Source organism: Nerophis lumbriciformis, linkage group LG17 (assembly GCF_033978685.3).
Source record: "Nerophis lumbriciformis linkage group LG17, RoL_Nlum_v2.1, whole genome shotgun sequence".
Taxonomy (NCBI): domain Eukaryota; kingdom Metazoa; phylum Chordata; class Actinopteri; order Syngnathiformes; family Syngnathidae; genus Nerophis; species Nerophis lumbriciformis.
In genome coordinates this window covers 36,791,645-36,814,027 of record NC_084564.2, presented here as the reverse complement: position 1 = coordinate 36,814,027, position 22,383 = coordinate 36,791,645, and the positions used below count along the sequence as shown (strand labels likewise).

The 22,383-nt window shown below is 35.7% G+C and overlaps 1 protein-coding gene across 4 annotated transcripts in view; it reads right to left on the bottom strand.

Annotated features, from left to right (window-relative positions):
- lrfn1 (leucine rich repeat and fibronectin type III domain containing 1) overlaps positions 1-22,383 on the bottom strand; it is a 706,779-nt gene that overhangs the window by 464,585 nt on the left and 219,811 nt on the right. The window lies entirely within an intron of this gene.

Here is a 22,383-nt window from a genome sequence, read left to right as displayed (position 1 = left end):
AATGCAAAATTTGCATGGTTGGGTGATGGTTTGGGGTGCCATGTCATCTGCTGGTGTCGGTCCACTCTGTTTCCTGAGATCCAGGGTCAACGCAGCCGTCTACCAGCAAGTTTTAGAGCACTTCATGCTTCCTGCTGCTGACCTGCTCTATGGAGATGGAGATTTCAAGTTCCAACAGGACTTGGCGCCTGCACACAGCGCAAAATCTACCCGTGCCTGGTTTACGGACCATGGTATTTCTGTTCTAAATTGGCCCGCCAACTCCCCTGACCTTAGCCCCATAGAAAATCTGTGGGGTATTGTGAAAAGGAAGATGCAGAATGCCAGACCCAAAAACGCAGAAGAGTTGAAGGCCACTATCAGAGCAACCTGGGCTCTCATAACACCTGAGCAGTGCCAGAAACTCATCGACTCCATGCCACGCCGCATTAACGCAGTAATTGAGGCAAAAGGAGCTCCAACCAAGTATTGAGTATTGTACATGCTCATATTTTTCATTTTCATACTTTTCAGTTGGCCAACATTTCTAAAAATCCCTTTTTTGTATTAGCCTTAAGTAATATTCTAATTTTGTGACACACGGAATTTTGGATTTTCATTTGTTGCCACTTCAAATCATCAAAATTAAATGAAATAAACATTTGAATGCATCAGTCTGTGTGCAATGAATAAATATAATGTACAAGTTACACCTTTTGAATGCAATTACTGAAATAAATCAAGTTTTTCAAAATATTCTAATTTACTGGCTTTTACCTGTACATCTTCTGCTTCCACACGTATGTGACAGCAAGGCATACTTGGTCAACAGCCACACAGGTTACACTGACGGTGACCATATAAAACAACTTTAACACTCTAACTAATAATGCGCCACACTTTGAACCAAAACCAAACACGAATGACAAACACATTTCGGGAGAACATCTGCACCTTAACACAACATAAACACAACAGAACAAACACCCAGAATCCCATGCAGCCCTGACTGTTCCGGGCTATATTATACACCCCTGCTACCACCAAAGCGGGGGTGTATAATGTATCCCGGAAGAGTTAGGGCTGCCTGGGATTCTGGGTATTTGTCCTGTTGTGTTTATGTTGTGTTAAGGTGCAGATGTTCTCCCGAAATGTGTTTGTCATTCTTGTTTGGTGTGGGTTCACAGTGTGGCGCATTATTAGTAAGAGTGTTAAAAAAATGTTTATACCGCCACCGTCAGTGTAACCTGTGTGGTTGTTGACCAAGTATGCGTTGCTGTCACCTACGTGAGTAAGCAAAAGCCACATACAACGTGAGGCTGATCAGGCACGCTGTTTATGGTGGGTGCTATATGCTGTACCAACACGGCACGCATGACGCTGACAAGCACCATTCAGTTAAAACCTTAAAATTCCATAAAATGGTGTGGGCAGCCTGTCTGAGACCCCTGGTTTATACATAGCACAAAACAAAAAAAATCTTTGTGTCCAGTGTTATTTCATTTAAAATTTCATAAATTAATTGCGGCTCCCATAGTTTTCTATAATTTGTGAAACTGGTCAAAATGGCTCTTTGACTGATAAAGGTTGCCGACCCCTGATATAGTTTAATAAACAAACCCCCCCATGTTGACTCGTTGAAATAACCCCAACAAAGCCTGGGAGTTCTTAACCCCCCAGACAAATCTGCAAGTGGCTCCTCATTAGGTTGAACAAAATGCAAATTCTGATATTAATCTATAGTGTTGATCAAAGGACGGCCTGGATACTCGGCATTCAAACCCCCCCTCCCATGAGATTGACTTTGAGGCTCACTTTCATTTTATGTTTCCCAGCCAGAAGAAGCCAGCCGATAGAAACCAATATGAGATGAAAGTTGGCATCTGCTAGCATGGAATTAGGATCCCCCTGCCAAAGTCTGATAGCGGCGTTGAAAAAAATAACACCAACAGGAACGACACAGTCAACATATTTGACTATTTCTGCTGCATATTCCACACAATCCATAAAAGTAGTGAGCGTCTGCAATGGAACAACGTGGGCGAAGCACTAATGGAACACTCTTCCGGCAGACGCTTTAGTCATCTTATAAAAGCTACTTGCATCTGCTTTAACAGCCCAAAAAGTCTGGCTTTTCCACCCCTGAGAATCAATCCAGTTCGTTTAAAGATCGCTTACATAAAAAAAGTTTGGTCAGAGCACTCCCAATTTTCTCCCATATAACACACAAAAAAAGTTGGGATAGTTTTTCTTGGCAGGATTACATACCTGCCAACTTTTGAAATCAGAAAAACCTAGTAGCCAGGGTCCAGGGGCCGCAGGCCCCGGTAGGTCCAGGACAAAGTCCTGGTGGGGGGTTCAGGGGGGCTTCCCGACGCAAAATGATTATTAGCATTCAGACAGGTTAAAATGTTGCTAAAACCATCACTTTTCTATCAGTCACAGTGACTTTTCAAAACAAAAATATTACAGCAAAAATCATATGGGTTGATTGACATGTTTACTCTGTAAGCTAACTTCAATAGTTTGAAACTATTTTGACAGTTAATGCCAGTTATCCTGTCAACCTTTCACAAGACTTCAATTTGTTAATTGAAAGTATAAACAGTATAAACACTTTTTACAGTAAACAAATGGTAAAACAGTACTAAACAATTCCATAATAAAAAAAAATTGGTGTCATTATTAACTTTCTGTCCAAGCTTGTATAATCTACTGCCTTGTTCAATTGTAAAAAATATTCTGTGCCTAAAATTCACATTTCTATCACAATTATCATACTGTAAACATGGTAAGCTAACTTCATTAAAATTAATAGTCCTGTCAATAGCATGGAATTACAATTCAAATGTAGTTTTTTTGTAAGCATTTCAAAATAATTCAAAATATGAAAAATTAATGAAAATTAATTTAAGCCATCAGACACTTGAAAAGTGGCACATCACATCTCTAATGTAATCATTTTAACTTTTCAACAGAAATAGCACTGCAAAAATATTAAGGACATACTTCTGTATTTTGGTAGTTATGCTGTCAACATTTAACAAGATTTCTTCAACTTGGACTTGAAAGCATAAATAGTATAAACACTTTTAACAGTATAACAGTACTAAACAATTCCAATAGATAACATTGGTGTCATTACCTTTTTGTGGCTAAAATCCAAATTTATTCTAGTCCATGCTCAATTATTGCCTCCGTAAATAAAACTTGGGCATTTATCACATCCAAAGAATCTGTTTGGGCGACGAAAAACGTTGAAAGTTTTCCACTTGTATCGCCAGCAACGGCATTAGACTTGTGTTTTTTTGTCCCAACGTGGTCTTTTACATCGCTAATTCCTCCGTGTCCGATCGAAAAATCTTGTCTGCACAAGGTGCAATTCGCGTAGTTTTCACCCTTTTTGGAACGGATAATTATTCCCGGATAGGCTTTTGAATATTCTTCACGGAATGACTGCAGTTTTCTTTTCGGTTTAAGACTCGTTTGCGATTTTTCTCCGGCTGATTCCATGATCGTTCGCTCGTTTGGAAACAATGGCAACTGGTGCCTCGTGCTTGGCAGCGGTGCTATAAATAGCCTCGCGCATGGCATTCGGAATGGCTCGATAGGAAGTTACGGGAAGCAGTGTCGATTGTCATTGTTGTTACGCGATTTCGTGAATAAAACTTTTTTTTAAATATATTTTTTTAATTAATGAAAAAACGTATTTTTTATCACTGCAACCGTAACCCGGAATAGGTTGATGAAAACCGTACTAATTACGGGAAAACCGGAGTAGTTGGCAGGTATGGGATTATAACCTTGTCTGATACCACACACTCCCAGTCAGATGCTGCTCAAACTCATTGGGTGTTGCTATGGTGTGGTGTTCGGGTCTGTGGGACCCGTTTTCATTTTTTATTAAAATAAAAATGATACAATTAATTAATTTTTCAAACTGAGACTCACTGACTTTGGCTCATTTTCTGTGAAGAACATATATCAGAATACATATTTAATGACCACACACCATACACACACACCCTTACACATTTATTAACATATAAGATGTCCGGGCATGCAATGTGCAATGCTAAATTTGTGTTAATATAAGTATTTTATTCAAGACAGAATTATTGCTCTAGATTTAGTTCTTTGAAAATTGTTCCATAATCAGTCAAATTTCTACTTGGACTAAAAAGAACAATATTATTAAAATTAGAAGTTTGCTAAGAGTAAGATGCGGTGTCATTTCAAACAAATAGTTTTTGATAAAATACAAGAAAAAATTGTTTTGAATTATGTCTGTCATTTGTAGGAGTAGGAAAAAAAATAAAAATCGGGCAACAATTATAAATCCAATTTGTTGTGAAAAAATCTGAGATTTTATTTTTAGGCCGCATCGCCAAGATGAATTGAAACAAGGCAAAATAAGTTAAATAGAAGGTAAAATAAGTTAAATAGAAGGTAAAACAAGGTGAATAAAAGATAAGGAAAGGTAAATAACAGGTGAAACATGTTAAAAAAAAAGTCAAAGGTCAATAGCATTGAAAATGTTAATTAAAAGTAAATAGAAGGTAAAACAAGGTCAAAGAAGGTAAAATAAGTTAAATAGAAGGTACAATAAGTTAAATAGAAGGTAAAACGAGGTAAATAAAAGATAAAGAAAGGTAAATAACAGGTGAAACATGTTAAAAAAAAAAGTCAAAGAAAGGTCAATAGAATTGAAAAAAATGTTAATTAAAAGTAAATAGAAGGTAAAACAAGGTCAAAGAAGGTAAAATAAGTTAAATAGAAGGTAATGAAGGTTTAGGCAAGCAGAAAAAAAAAACTTTATTCCAACTTTTTTTCCCTAAAATACTCAGAGGCTATTAAGTGTGATTTATCGGTGTATTAATTGAACAACCTAATGGATGGATTACTCGGTCACTGAAATAATGGATTGGGTTCTGATGCCCCAACAAAGAACAAACAGTACAATTAGCTGCAAATCCAGCTGTAAAGTGACATTTTAATAAACTGTCCCGATACCGGTACAAAAATGTGTTTCGATACTTTTCAAAATAAAGGGGACCATCAAATAAAATTCATTATTGGCTTTATTTTAACAGAAAATCTTATGGTACATTAAGCATATGTTTCTTTTTGCAATCAAATAAGAATTATGTCATAAAATAATATAGTGAATATTTTAGAATACTACTCTTTTAGTAGTAAGTAAACAAACAAAGGCTCCTAATTAGTCTGCTGACGTATGCAGTAACATATTGTGTCATTTATACACCTATTATTTTGTCAAAATCATTAAGGAAAAGTGGTAGAAAATGATTAGTCTACTTGTTTATTTACTGTTAATATCTGCTTATTTTCCGTTTTAACATGTTCTATCTACACTTCTTTTGAATGGTAATAAGCACTAATTCCTTTGTTTGTAACTTTACATTAGTTTTTAGGTGATATAACAAATGTTGGTCTCAATCCAATACCAAGTAGTTACAGGATCATACATTGGTCATATTCAAAGTTCTCCTGTGTCTGGGAACTTATTTCCAGACTTTATAAACAATAACAAAAATGACAATATTTTGTGATGATAAAAAAAATCGATGTAGGACTTATGCAGATCTCAAATACAGATCAGCAGGTACCAGGAGTTGAGTTGAGTTTGAGTTTATTTCGAACATGCAAGTATACAACATGATACATCACAATCTCCAGTTTCTCTTTTCAACATGTTCGAAAAGGAGTAGGAAGAAGCAAAGCTTATTTAATCCTACCCCTTTTCTTTTACATGACAGTTGCTAAAACTTTTGTTCACTTCCTGTTCTCAATTTATTCACAATATACTCCATAAGTAATCACAATAAAATAAGTAAATAAATAATAATTGGTGAAGTAAGTTACATTTCATATGTTGAGATAAGTAAGATTATTTTGTGAGTGAAAGAATGAAAGAATGGATGAGTTAAATAAATTCAGAATGTTTATCATGGTTCTTCTTCTTTGTACTTTGTAAACACTTTAAGTTTGAAGAGTTTCTTGAAGTGGATCATATTAGTACATTGTTTGATTGCTTTGCTTAATCCACTCCATAATTTAATTCCACATACTGATATACTGAAGGTCTTAAGTGTTGTACGTGCATACAAATGTTTTAAATTACATTTCTCTCTAAGATTATATTTCTCCTCTTTTTTTGAGAAGAATTGTTGTATATTCTTGGCTAGCAGGTTATAGTTTGCTTTGTGTATAATTTTAGCTGTTTGCAAATTCACTATGTCGTAGAATTTCAGAATCTTTGATTCAATAAATAAAGGATTTGTGTGTTCTCTATATCCAACATTATGTATTATTCTAACTGATCTTTTTTGTAACACCGTTAATGAATGAAGTGTACTTTTGTAATTATTTCCCCATATTTCTGCACAATAACTCAGATATGGTAACACTATTGAGCAGTAGAGAATATGAAGTGATTTTTTGTCTAGAACATGTTTTGCTTTATTCATTATTGACGTGTTTCTTGCTACTTTATGTTGTATATTTTTTACGTGAGATTTCCAGTTCAATTTATCATCAATCATTATACCTAGAAATTTGGTTTCATTTACTCTTTCAATTTCTATTCCGTCTATTTGTATTTGTGTTTGACTTTCTCTTCTACTGTTACCAATAGCATTATTTTAGTTTTACTGAGATTCAACGATAGTCTGTTTTTGTCAAACCATCTTTTTAATTTGTTAATTTCTTCTGTTATTATTTGTAGTATCTTCTGTGTATTCTCTCCTGAACAAAACGCTGTTGTATCATCCGCAAATAATACTAACTTTAAATCTTTTGTAACTTTACAAATGTCATTTATATATAGATTGAATAATTTAGGTCCTAGTATTGATCCCTGAGGTACACCACAGGATATATTTAGCGTTGTAGAGGTGTGTTCGCCTACCTTCACGTATTGTTTCCTGTTCATTAGATAACTTCTTATCCAGTTTAAGACTAACCCTCTGATGCCATATCGTTCTAGTTTTTTGATTAAAATATTGTGATTAATTGTGTCAAATGCTTTAGTTAGATCCATAAAAACTGCTGCCGCACATTTTTTATTATCTATAGCATTGGTAATTTCTTCTGTAATTTCAATTAAAGCCATCGAAGTTGAAACATTAGCTCTGTATCCATATTGATTTTCTTCGAGTATTCTATTTTTATTTATGAAACTCTCTAATCTGTTATTGAACAGTTTTTCAATGATTTTAGAAAATTGTGGAAGTAAGGAAACAGGTCTATAGTTTGTAAATTGATGTTTGTCGCCAGTCTTGTAAATTGGTGCAACTTTAGCTATTTTCATTTTGTTTGGAAATGTACCTGTTTGAAATGATAGGTTACTAATATACATTAATGGTCCTGAGATCTCTTCAATAACCTTTTTTATCGTTTCCATATCAATTTCATTACAATCAGTTGAAGTCTTGGATTTACATTTTTTCACGATTGTAACTATTTCCTCCTGTGTCACATTACTGAGGAACATGGAGTTGGGATTTCGTTCTATGGTATCATTATAGTCCTCAATTGAAACTGGGTCTGGAATCCTTTCTTCCAATTTTGGTCCAATATTTACAAAATAATTATTGAAGCTTTCAACTACTTCCTTTATGTTGTCATTTTTTTTTATTTCCGTCTAAGAAGTATTGAGGGTAGTCCCTCTTAGTGCCATTTTTAATAATGCTATTGAGGATGCCCCATGTTGCTCTCATATTAGTTTTGTTCTTGTCCAATAATTCACTGTAATATTATTTTCTACATAATCGTAGTATGTATGTTAACTTGTTTTTATACTTTTTGTACTTAATTTCTGCCTCTGTAGTTCTTTGTGCTATAAATTTCCTATATAGTGTATTCTTCTTCTTACAAGCATTTTTTAATCCTTTTGTCATCCATGGTTGATTATTCTTTCTCTGCTTATTACTGAGTTGTATCCATGGACAATGTTTGTTATAAAGTATTATGAACTTGTTTAAGAAATGTTCATATGCTTCATCAACCTCATTTTCATTGTACACATTGTCCCAATCTTGCTTTTGTAGCTCAATTTTGAAAGCAATCATCCTCTTCTCTGTGCACAGTCTTCGAAATGTCCTTTTGTCTTCCATATTCTTCTTGTAGTTTCCATCATATATTGTAAAAACTGGCAGATGATCACTAACATCGGTTATAAGTAGACCACTTGTAGTGTTATTATCAAAATCATTGGTAAAAATATTATCAATAAGCGTGGCACAGTGTCCTGTAATTCTGCTTGGCTTTGTGATTTTAGGATATAAACTGATGCTGTACATTGTATCAATGAAGTCATCAATAGACTTTTGCTTGTTAGGGTTCAATAAGTCAATATTAAAGTCACCACATAGGAAAATTATTCTTTGCCCATTGTCCATGTAAGTAGCCTTGATCCATTCTTCAAATGTTTCTATACTTGACTTAGGTGATCTATATATACAACTGATGAATATGTTTTTGCTTTTTTCCTGACATATTTTAATTGTTATACATTCTAAAATATTATCTATAGCAAATGACATGAGGAGGTAAGACAAGTTGGTTTTGCATGATATTGTGAGACAAAACGCCAGATAATGTCTGCTAAATACAGCTCTTGTACTTGGTATCGTTACAATCGATGTGTACTGTTTGTATCGCTCCACCCATTTGTTTACATTGAGGAGCGCCAGCTTGCAGTTAGCCGGTAAACTTTTGTATCCTTCATGTAGTGAAGCATGATTAGTCATTCCACGTCCTGCAGGGATGATACTTGTAAGAAACGTACTTTATTTGTCGCCACGGAGGCGAGGATTAGTGATTTAGAAGCAGCTAAGTAGCTAGATTGACCTGCTCAGTGGCCTGGTGGTTAGAGTGTCCGCCCTGAGACCGGTAGGTCTTACATATATCGACTCGGGTTGTACGGTATACCGGTACTAATAAAGTGTTGCGGCAATTATCAATTGAAATCGGTACTACACCACCTTTGAAAAGTACCAGTACCGCTCTTTCATCTGAGTGCCACTTTGCGGCAGAGACTACAAGTAATAACACCTTGGAGAGGAAAAATAGCAACAAACTACAATTCTACTGGTTAACCTGCTCAGTGTCCGCCCTGAGAGTGGTAGGTCGTGAGTTCAAACTCCAGCCGAGTCAAACCAAAGACTACAAAAATGGGAACCGTTACCTCCCTGCTTGGCACTCAGCATCAAGGGTTGGAATTGGGGGTTAAATCACCAAAAATGATTCCCGGGCGCGGCCACCGCTGCAGCTCACTGTTCCCCTCACCTCCCAGGGGGTGATCAAGGGTGATGGGTCAAATGCAGAGGACAAATTTCACCACACCTAGTGTGCGTGTGACAATCATTGGTACTTTAACTTTTGTCAGGTGATGACATCTATTAAACAAGACAAGAAGCAAGGAATTAAACAGAGACATAATTAAATGTGGCTCAATTTAGGAGAGACGTCTGGACTGTACTCTTTGAACAGTCTCACCACGCTCTGACGAAAGATTGTAAGCCTCCTCTTTTATTTGGACTTTCCCTGATTACATGGCAACAGCTGTTTCTAAGGGACGGGGGTCATAAATAGGTGCTGCCTTTGGCCAAAAAACAGTTCAAAGAAAAGGTCGCAAAACAAAAAATGCCAACAAACTACAATTCTACTGGTGGCCTTGTGGATAGAGTGTCCGCCTTGAGATCGGTAGGTCGTGGGTTCAAACCCCGGCCGAGTCATACCAAAGACTATAAAAATGGGACCCGTTACCTCCCTGCTTGGCACTCAGCATCAAGGGTTGGATTTGGGGTCTTGTCACCTCGTGAAGAGTTGCATTTCCCGCACTTTGCAGTGTGTTGTCGTTTGTTCCATGGTGGTTGCCGCAAAACCAAACTACTGACAACACTTTTCTTTTCTTTGGAACAAAATCAAAACGTCTTGCTTTTGTTAGCACGGACAGAGTTTAAACGGGTGTGGAAGACCATAAATTTACAGTACTATCTAACAGTGCTATCCATCAAGCGTTGCGGCTTCATAGCTTACCAAAGTCGTACTAAAACATGTCGATCGACTTTTGTAATGTTCTATATTTCCAATGGAAAATATACAATTTCGCTGCTGTTTACTTGAGTCATATTGCAGTGGTGTGACTGCCGCCACGTTGCAGTCTGCACATATCTCTTATGTGTGACTGCCATCTACTGGTTTGATTGATTGATTGAAACTTTTACTAGTAGATTGCACAGTACAGTACATATTCCGTACAATTGACCACTAAATGGTAACACCCGAATACGTTTTTCAACTTGTTTAAGACTTTCCCTAATTACATGGCAACAGCTGTTTCTAAGGGACAGGGGGTCATAAATAGGTGCTGCCTTTGGCCACAAAACAGTTCAAAGAAAAGGTCGTAAAACAAAAAATGGCAACAAACTACGATTCTATTGGTGACCTTGTGGTTAGAGTGTCCGCCCTGAGATCGGTAGGCCGTGAGTTCTAACCCCGGTCGAGTCATACCAAAGACTATAAAAATGGGACCCGTTACCTCCCTGCTTGGCACTCAGCATCAAGGGTTGGATTTGGGGGTTAAATCACCCAGAGGGTGAGGTTGATGGCTCTTATGTCTTGTCCGTAAAAGAAAACAAACTGACAAATAGTACCGGCATTTTTCCGAGGCAGTATAGTACCCTAATTGAAACACTGTTTGATTATGATTGATGGCAGCAAAGGTATTGGTAGGGCGAGTCGCAAGTACAAATAATAAATATGAATATTGCACAAAAAGGTTGTGAAAGCAGAATGCAGCGCTACTGTCAAGCCCAGCCTCTGATTAATGACAGCTCTGCAGTGTGCAAGGTGCTTTAGTTCTGCAGTCCAACAGTTCTCCCTTTGGCCCTCCAACCCCCTCAAAAGTGCATCACCACCCCAACAAAACTCACCCCGTTATAAATCAAACCACGGGCATTATCTCAGGGAAATAACACTATTTTTTCCCCCTACGAATCAAATGCAGATTTAATAGGTTTTTAGCATCTGAGAAAGATATGTTTAATTGATGAAAGCGTGTTGGTATGCAAACCCTAAAAGAGCGGCGTGCGGATTCATGGTGCTGTGTTGGAGATAATGAACACGAGGAACAGTGGGACACATCTGCATAAAAGCCGCTCTGTCATTCTCCCTCAAAATGAAATGCAAATTTGGAGACAATGGGCTGCAGGGGATGGGATGGCACAATATCAGCAGAAATGGCACATTTTTTTAATTTGGAACTGTTATTTGCAATTAAATAACAATCTCCTATGAAGACTATGGAATGGTTGCATTGTGTCTCTTCACACGTTCCCTTACATCAGGGGTGTCCAAACTTTTTCCACCGAGGGCCGCACACGGAACAATTATTTTGATATTTTTCGTTTTCAAACCATAACAAAATATATGGATTTTTTAAAATATATTTTACCTTTAGGGGTCCCGGGGACCATAAGGGGTCTCAGTCATTAAAATGTTAAAAATAAGTCAGATTATTATTTGTTTTAATTATTTAACGCTTACAGTAAATCTATATATCAACTTCAAGTTGATATAAAGTAATAAAAATAAATGTTTTATGGCTTTTCTGTCAAAAACAACTTAGTTTTTTTTTATAGTAAAACTGAAATATGCAGTATTTAGTAATTAGAGCCCTAAAAGATCAATATTGCAGGACACCATTGATTTGAATTATTTCATATTTTTGAGTAAATCACAGTGAAAAGATAAATAAAAAATCACTAAATATATTTGGGATCCAAAAAGGTGCCCCACTCATTAAGTGAGACATTTTTATTAGGTTTTTCTTTTACTTTCAACACGTTCAACTTCAGATAGATCTGTCGATTTTATGCTGGAACTATTATTTTGTTTGTTTTATGCGCTTTTGTCAAAGAAAATGTTGATGTTTTTATATGGCTACTACACGATATATGCAATATTTACCACATAAAACATTTTAAAGTGAAATATTTGAAGTAATTGGAGCCCTGAAAATAATTCATTATAACATGGATTTTTTTGTCATTATTTTTTTTTTTTTTGAGCAATGGGAAAAAAAGAAAAATAAAGAAAGACAAAAGAAAAAAAAAAACAGCCTGAATGGCAGCTTTTGTGTCAACATTGCAACTTTGTCTCATTAGATTTCACCTCATTCCACTTTTTTTAATGTTCTTTTTTATTTCGACAAAATTATTTCCAGAATGTGTGGCAGGCCGATAAACAATTAGCTACGGGCCGCAAATGGCCCCCGGGCTGCACTTTGGACACCCCTGCCTTACATTATCAGCATTAACACTTGTAATCTTCCACAATGAAATTACGTTGCAACAATGTGATCTTTCTTTGTGTTCTTAATATCTTACAGTAATTCTTACAGTATCACATTTGTTGTCAAAAACCATCAGGGTTTTATTGGGAAATGTTACTGTACTTGAACATCCGGATTCAATGTTGCATGCACCTCAGTATGTACAGTCGTGGTCAAAAGTTTGCATACACTTGTAAAGAACATCATGTCATGGCTGTCTTGAGTTTCCAATCATTTCTATTTGTTTTTGTGATAGAGTGATTGGAGCACATACTTGTTGGTCACAAAAAACATTCATGAAGTTTGCTTCTTTTATGAATTTATTATGGGTCTACTGAAAATGTGAGCAAATCTGCTGGGTCAAAAGTATACATACAGCAACATACATTATCATTTTTGGTGATGTAGAAAAGTCACACTCAAATAAAATTAGCTTCATGGCATGGCCTCTAAACTTCATGTGAGTGATTATGATTGACAACATCTGTTGACTTCTCTGAGCCCATTTAAATAAGGCTCATGTGATGCAGTCAGTAGACTCGGTTACAAACGCCACAATGGGAAAATCAAAGGAACTCAGCACAGATCTGAAAAAACAAATCATTGACTTGAACAAGTCAGGAAATTCACTTAGAGCCATTTAAAAGCAGCTTAAAAGGTCCCAAGAGCAACTGTGCAGACAGTAACTATAAAGTGCATGGCACAGTTTTGTCACTGCCATGATCAGGAAGAAAACGCAAGCTATCACCTGCTGCTGAGAGAAAATTGGTCAGGATGATGAAGAGTCAACCGAGAACCACCAAAAAGCAGGTGATAGCTGCAATGAATTGGAAGCTGCTGGAACACAGTCAAGCCTGTTTTGCATCGCCATGGACTAAGAGGCTACCATGCAAGAAGGAAGCCCCTTGCTCCAGAAGCGACACCTTAAGGCTCGTCTAAAGTTTGCTGCTGATCACATGGACAAAGATAAGACCTTCTGGAGGAAAGTTCTGTGGTCAGATAAAACAAAAATTGAGCTGTTTGGCCACAATACCCAGCAATATGTTTGGAGGAGAAAAGGTGAGGCCTTTAATCCCAGGAACACCATGTCTACCGTCAAGCATGGTGGTGGTAGTATTATGCTCTGGGCCTGTTTTGCTGCCAATGGAACTGGTGCTTTACAGAGAGTAAAAGGGACAATGAAAAAGGAGGATTACCTCCAAATTCTTCAGGACAACCTAAAATCATCAGCCCGGAAGTTGGGTCTTGGGCGCAGTCGGGTGTTCCAACAGGACAATGACCCCAAACACACGTCAAAAGTGGTAAAGGAATGGCTAAATCAGGCTAGAATTAAGGTTTTAGAATGAACTTCCCAAAGTCCTGACTTAAACGTGTGGACAATGCTGAAGAAACAAGTCCATGTCAGAAAACCAACACATTTTATTGAACTGCACCAATTTTGTCAAGAGGAGTGGTCAAAAATTCAAGCAGAAGCTTGTGGATGGCTACCAAAAGCGCCTTATTGCAGTGAAACTTGCCAAGGGACATGTAAGCAAATATTAACATTGCTGTATGTATACTTTTGACCCAGCACATTTGCTCACATTTTCAGTAGACCCATAATAAATTCACAAGTATGTGCTCCAATCACTCTATCACAAAAAAAAAAAAAAGAGTTGTAGAAATAATTGGAAACTTAATACAGCCATGACATTATGTTCTTTACAAGTGTATGTCAACTTTTGACCACGACTGTATGCATTTATCTTTGTATTTTGGCATATTGCGTCAACAATGCAAATAAATGGTAAATGGTTATATAGTGCTTCATCGTGCCTGAAACATTACCCAAAGATACATCACGTTCACCCATTCACACTTATTCACACACTGATGGCGGAAGGTGCCAAGCAAGGCGCTAACCACGACACCTCAGAAGCAAGGTAGGTGAAGTGTCTCGCTCGAGGACACAACAGCTGTGACAAGGACTTGGGTCAGCAACCCGCGGCTTTAGAGACGCATCGCACCGTCAAGTGGATAGATGAAGAAAAAAAAATTGTTTTAATATATTTTCTGGAGGACGACAAACATGACACAAGCCTTCCTAATTGTTAGAAATCCCACTGTTTATATTAAACATGTTTCACTGATGAGAGTATTTGGCCAGCACCGTTTCGTCGTACTAATTTCAGCGATCCTTGAACTCATCGTAGTTTGTTTACATGTACAACTTTCTCCGACGCTGCCACAGAAAGACGTGTTTTTTTGTCACTCCTTTGTCACATTTTGTCCACCAAACGTTTTATGCTGGGCGTGAATGCACACAGTTGAGCTTTGTTGATTTTATTGATTTGCTGGAGTGCTTATCAGGCAAGTTCTCACTTCTCTGTGAGCGCTTTGAGTATCTAATAAGAGAAAAGGGCTTTTTAAAATCTAATCCATTATTATTATTATTATTATTATTATTATTATATTTGGTCAGCCCATGACTGCAAGCTAATATATACTAACATGCTATTTAGGCTAGCTGTATGTACATAGTGCATCATTATATCTCGTTTGTAGGTATATTTGAGCTCATTTAATTTCCTTATGTCCTCTGTGTATTTAATTTATATTTGCAAGTGTCATGACACATTATCCGTACGTAACATTGGCTGCATTTCTCATAGTTGTGTGCCATGTTGTTCCAGACCACATCAAACATTACCCAGATTGCAAATATCGTAATATATTGTCGGAGGCAGATATTTACATATATCCGAATTTAAGTGTTACTTCTTTTTATTTCATAATCTTATTACAAAACAGCTAGTGTTTTTCTTCCAATTGTGGTCTTTTGGTTGTCTGCAAAACTGTGTGCTTAACCTTGAGTGAGGAATGTTAGAGAGAGAGATAATGGGCATGTGTTTTGGCTGGAGAGACATGACTGCCAGGGTGGGAGGAAGAGAGACTTAAGAGGGGAGAGGGTTTTGTCGGGGGGGTCAGACCATCTTGGCGGCGCGATTGAATGTTCTATGCTGGACTGGTCTCAATGTATATGCAAAGCTTTGCAAATATATTACAAAATACCTATTCTGTCTCTGGTGGTTTTTCTACTCAGCTTTAAGTGTCATAAAGAGCTTGGGAGCGACTTGTGACTTGAATTCCCTGGGAGGAACAACTGGTCCAAAACGCAACAATATCCATTAGAAGAAGACAGCCTGTCGTTTCCTTAAACTTGGACACACACATCGTTACCTTTGGCCATTATGAGCCAGTAATTTCCAGAAGTTATCTCATCCTGTGAGAAGCCTCCGTTTTACTAATGTTTTTTTGCCACTCCTTTGTCACATTTTGTCCACCAAACGTTTTATGCTGTACGTGAATGCACACAGTTGAGTTTTGTTGATTTTATTGATTTGCTGGAGTGCTTATCAGGCACATTTGGTCAATCCATGACTAATCGATGCTAACATGCTATTTAGGCTAGCTGTATGTACATATTGCATCATTATATCTTGTTTGTAGGTATATTTGAGTTCATTTAATTTTCTTTACTCATGTCCTCTGTGTATTTAATTTATATTTGCAAGTCTCATGACACATTATCCGTACGTAATATTGGCTGCATTTCTCATAGTCGTGTGCCATGTTGTTACAGACCACAGCAAACGTTACCCAGATTGCAAATATCGTAATATATCCATTAGAAGAAGACAGCCTGCCGTTTCCTTAAACATGGACACACACATCGAAACCTTTGGCCATTATGAGCCAGTAATTTCCAGAAGTTATCTCATCCTGTGAGAAGCTTCCATTTTACTAATGTTTTTGTGCCACTCCTTTGTCACATTTTGTCCACCAAACGTTTTATGCTGTACATGAATGCACACAGTTGAGTTTTGTTGATTTTATTGATTTGCTGGAGTGCTTATCAGGCATATTTGGTCAATCCATGACTAATCGATGCTAACATGCTATTTAGGCTAGCTGTAAGTACATAATGCATCATTATATCTCGTCTGTAGGTATATTTGAGCTCATTTAATTTCCTTTACTCATGTCCTCTGTGTGTTTAATTTATATTTGCAAGTATCATGACACATTATACGTACAAAATATTGGCTGCATTTCTCATAGTTGTGTGCCATGTTGCTCCAGACCACAGCAAACGTTACCCAGATTGCAAAGTTTGTAATAAATCCATTAGAAGAAGACAGCCTGCCGTTTCCTTAAACTTGAACACACACATCTATACCTTTGGCCATTATGAGCCAGTAATTTCCAGAAGTTGTCTCATCCTGTGAGAAGCTTCAGTTTTACTAATGATTTCCAATTAGAGATGTCCGATGATGGCTTTTTTGCCGATATCCCAATATTGTCCAAATCTTAATTACCGATTCCGATATCAACCGATACCGATATATACAGTCGTGGAATTAACACATTATTATGCCTAATTTTGTTGTGATGCCCCGCTGGATGCATTAAACAATGTAACAAGGTTTTCCAAAATAAATCAACTCAAGTTATGGAAAAAAGTGCCAACATGGCACTGCCATATTTATTATTGAAGTCACAAAGTGCATTATTGTTTTTAACATGCCTCAAAACAGCAGCTTGGAATTTGGGACATGCTCTTCCTGAGATAATCCTGATACCCACTACAACTATGGCAAGTACAATACTTTGACTTTCACATATTGCATTATTTTTTTTATTTTTTTTAAACATGCCTCAAAACAACAGCTACAAAAACAATAAAGGCACACAGCTTCAGTCCACAGTATCCTAGAGTAATAAAGTAAACAATTAAAGATGCAAGCAGCGATGGACGGGACCGACATTGACGGCACATACAATCCAAACCGGAGCAGTAATTACAACTATTTGTCAACTTTTAATCAGAAGGGTTCAAGCTCTCTCCTGTGCTAGTTTGAAGCCGACACGACAAACGCGCTCAGAGGAGATAATGTTTGAAAATAGGTGACCGGTTTTTACAAAACGTTTGTTTTGAAGGGGGAATTGCAAACTTCCTGTTAAATTTTTGCTGGGGGTTGTCAATTTATGAAATGTAGGTCTAAGTGAGACCTACATAGATGTTTTGTGTTTCATGTCTCTACGACATTCCTACTGGAAGTTACAGGTAGTTGTGTCTGTTTTCTTCCTAGGAGCCGTTTTGTCTGTGTTTTATTCCTAGGGGGTGCTAGAGCGCAATTTTGAGTTTTGAGGTTTGCTTTTTTTATTAGATCGCAATTTTCGCCAGTCCTGATGGGTGTGTCCAGTTTGGTGAGTTTTGAAGCATGTTAAGGGGGTCAAATTACAGCTCAAAGAGGCAAAGGTGGCGGTTTTAAAAAAATGTTTGTTTTGAAGGGGGATTTGCAAACTTCCTGTTGATTTTTGCTGAAGGAAGTTGATGTATGAAATCTAAGTCTAAGTGAGACCTACATAGGATGTTTTTGTCCCATGTCTCTACGACATTTGTACTGGAAGTTAGAGGCAGTTTTGTCTGTGTTTTCTTCCTAGGGGGCGCTAGAGCGCAATTTTGAGTTTTAAAGTTTGGTTTTTTGATTATATGGCAATTTTCGCCAGTCCTGATGTGTGTGTCAAATTTGGTGAGTTTTGAAGCATGTTAAAGGGGGTCAAATTACAGCTCAAAGAGGTGGCGGAATAATAATAATAAAACCTTACAAATACAATAGGGTCCTCTGCGGTCCCTAATAACATAGTCCTCCTTTAGTGCAAGACTGCCTGGCATTCTGTATAACAGGAAATTATAAACTGGGCTATATCTGAACAGCTGATATGGGCATCTACATCAACTATATGATTTGCCTGAGAAGATGGACAGGACAAAAAAATAAAAAATAAAACTACAAATTGAAACAGATACCGATAATTTACGATATTACATTTTAAAGCATTTATCGGCCGATATTATCGCACATCTCTATTTCCAATGTTGCAAAAATTTGTAGAAAAACAATTTAAATACAACATTTCTGTCGAAATTTTGATAGTATGCTAATATAGACACTTACGTCATGTGTTGCCTTCATTATAACACTTATATAAGGCTTTTTAAGCCATTTTGATAGTAGGCTAATATAGACACATCATGTGTTGCCTTCATTATAACACTTATATAAGACTTTTAAAGTCATTTTGATAGTAGGCTAAAATAGACACTTACATCATGTGTTGCCTTCATTATAACACTTATATAAGGCTTTTAAAGTCATTTGGATAGTAGGCTAATATAGCTAATATAGACACGTCATGTTTTGTCTTCATTAAAACACTTATATAAGGCTTTTTAAGTCATTTTGATAGTAGGCTAATATAGCTAATATAGACACTTACGTCATGTGTTGCCTTCATTATGACACTTATATAAGGCTTTAAAAGTCATTTTGATAGTAGGCTAATATAGACACTTACATCATGTGTTGCCTTCATTATAACACTTATATAAGGCTTTTAAAGTCATTTTGATAGTAGGCTAATATAGCTAATATAGACACTTACGTCATGTGTTGCCTTCATTATAACACTTATATAAGACTTTTAAAGTCATTTTGATAGTAGGCTAATATAGACACTTACATCATGTGTTGCCTTCATTATAACACTTATATAAGGCTTTTTAAGTCATTTTGATAGTAGGCTAATATAGCTAATATAGACACTTACGTCATGTGTTGCCTTCATTATAACACTTATATAAGGCTTTTTAAGCCATTTTGATAGTAGGCTAATATAGACACATCATGTGTTGCCTTCATTATAACACTTATATAAGACTTTTAAAGTCATTTTGATAGTAGGCTAAAATAGACACTTACATCATGTGTTGCCTTCATTATAACACTTATATAAGGCTTTTAAAGTCATTTGGATAGTAGGCTAATATAGCTAATATAGACACTTACGTCATGTGTTGCCTTCATTATAACACGTATACAAGGCTTTTTAAGTCATTTTGATAGTAGGCTAATATAGGCACTTACGTCATGTGTTGCCTTCATTATAACACTTATATAAGGCTTTTAAAGTCATTTTGATAGTAGGCTAATATAGCTAATATAGACACGTCATGTTTTGTCTTCATTAAAACACTTATACAAGGCTTTTTAAGTCATTTTGATAGTAGGCTAATATAGCTAATATAGACACTTACGTCATGTGTTGCCTTCATTATGACACTTATATAAGGCTTTAAAAGTCATTTTGATAGTAGGCTAATATAGACACTTACATCATGTGTTGCCTTCATTATAACACTTATATAAGGCTTTTAAAGTAATTTTGATAGTAGGCTAATATAGCTAATATAGACACTTACGTCATGTGTTGCCTTCATTATAAGACTTATATAAGGCTTTTAAAGTAATTTTGATAGTAGGCTAATATAGCTAATATAGACACTTACATCATGTGTTGCCTTCATTATAACACTTATATAAGGCTTTTAAAGTCATTTTGATAGTAGGCTAATATAGCTAATATAGACACTTATGTCATGTGTTGCCTTCATTATAACACTTATATAAGGCTTTTAAAGTCATTTTGATAGTAGGCTAATATAGCTAATATAGACACATCACGTGTTGCCTTCATTATAACACTTATATAAGGCTTTTTAAGCCATTTTGATAGTAGGCTAACATAGCTAATATAGACACTTACATCATTTGTTGCCTTCATTATAGCTAATATAGACACATCATGTGTTGCCTTCATTATAACACTTATTTAAGACTTTTAAAGTAATTTTGATAGTAGGCTAATATAGACACTTACATCATGTGTTGCCTTAATTTTAACACTTATATAAGGCTTTTTAAGTCATTTTGATAGTAGGCTAATATAGCTAATATAGACACTTACGTCATGTGTTGTCTTCATTATAACACTTATATAAGGCTTTTTAAATAATGTTGATAGTAGGCTAACATAGCTAATATAGACATGTCATGTGTTGCCTTCATTATAACACTTATATAAGACTTTTAAAGTCATTTTGATATTAGGCTAATATAGCTAATATAGACACTTACATCATGTGTTGCCTTCATTATAACATTTATATAAGGCTTTTTAAGTCATTTTGATAGTAGGCTAATATAGCTAATATAGACACTTACGTCATGTGTTGTCTTCATTATAACACTTATATAAGGCTTTTTAAGTCATTTTGATAGTAGGCTAATATAGCTAATAGACACTTGCGTCATGTGTTGCCTTCATTATAACACTTATATTAGACTTTTAAAGTAATTTTGATAGTAGGCTAATATAGACACTTACATCATGTGTTGCCTTCATTATTACACTTATATAAGGCTTTTAAAGTCATTTTGATAGTAGGCTAATATAGCTAATATAGACACTTACGTCATGTGTTGCCTTCATTATAACACTTATATAAGGCTTTTTAAGCCATTTTGATAGTAGGCTAATATAGACACATCATGTGTTGCCTTCATTAGAACACTTATATAAGACTTTTAAAGTCATTTTGATAGTAGGCTAAAATAGACACTTACATCATGTGTTGCCTTCATTATAACACTTATATAAGGCTTTTAAAGTCATTTGGATAGTAGGCTAATATAGCTAATATAGACACTTACGTCATGTGTTGCCTTCATTATAACACTTATACAAGGCTTTTTAAGTCATTTTGATAGTAGGCTAATATAGGCACTTACGTCATGTGTTGCCTTCATTATAACACTTATATAAGGCTTTTAAAGTCATTTTGATAGTAGGCTAATATAGCTAATATAGACACTTACGTCATGTGTTGCCTTCATTATGACACTTATATAAGGCTTTAAAAGTCATTTTGATAGTAGGCTAATATAGACACTTACATCATGTGTTGCCTTCATTATAACACTTATATAAGGCTTTTAAAGTCATTTTGATAGTAGGCTAATATAGCTAATATAGACACTTACGTCATGTGTTGCCTTCATTATAAGACTTATATAAGGCTTTTAAAGTAATTTTGATAGTAGGCTAATATAGCTAATATAGACACTTACATCATGTGTTGCCTTCATTATAACACTTATATAAGGCTTTTAAAGTCATTTTGATAGTAGGCTAATATAGCTAATATAGACACTTACGTCATGTGTTGCCTTCATTATAACACTTATATAAGGCTTTTTAAGTCATTTTGATAGTAGGCTAACATAGCTAATATAGACACTTACGTCATGTGTTGTCTTCATTATTACACTTATATACGACTTTTAAAGTCATTTTGATAGTAGGCTACTATAGACACATCATATGTTGCCTTCATTATAACACTTATATAAGGCTTTTTAAGTCATTTTGATAGTAGGCTAATATAGCTAATATAGACACTTAAATCATGTGTTGCCTTCATTATAACACTTATATAAGGCTTTTAAAGTCATTTTGATAGTAGGCTAATATAGCTAATATAGACACTTAAATCATGTGTTGCCTTCATTATAACACTTATATAAGGCTTTTAAAGTCATTTTGATAGTAGGCTAATATAGACACTTACATCATGTGTTGCCTTCATTATAACACTTATATAAGGCTTTTTAAGTCATTTTGATAGTAGGCTAATATAGCTAATATAGACACTTACGTCATGTGTTGTCTTCATTATAACACTTTTATAAGGCTTTCTAAGTCATTTTGATAGTAGGCTAATATAGCTAATATAGACACGTCATGTTTTGTCTTCATTAAAACACTTATATAAGGCTTTTTAAGCCATTTTGATAGTAGGCTAACATAGCTAATATAGACACTTACATCATGTGTTGCCTTCATTACAACACTTATATAAGGCTTTTTAAGTCATTTTGATAGTAGGCTAATATAGCTAATATAGACACTTACGTCATGTGTTGTCTTCATCATAACATATATATAAGGCTTTTAATTTTTTGCGGCTCCAGACAGATTTATTTTTTGTATTTTTGGTCCAATATGGCTCTTTCGATATTTTTAGGTTGCCGACCCCTGGACTACAAGAATGACACAGGCTAGTTTTGAACCGGGAACCCTCAAGTTGCTGGCCAGGC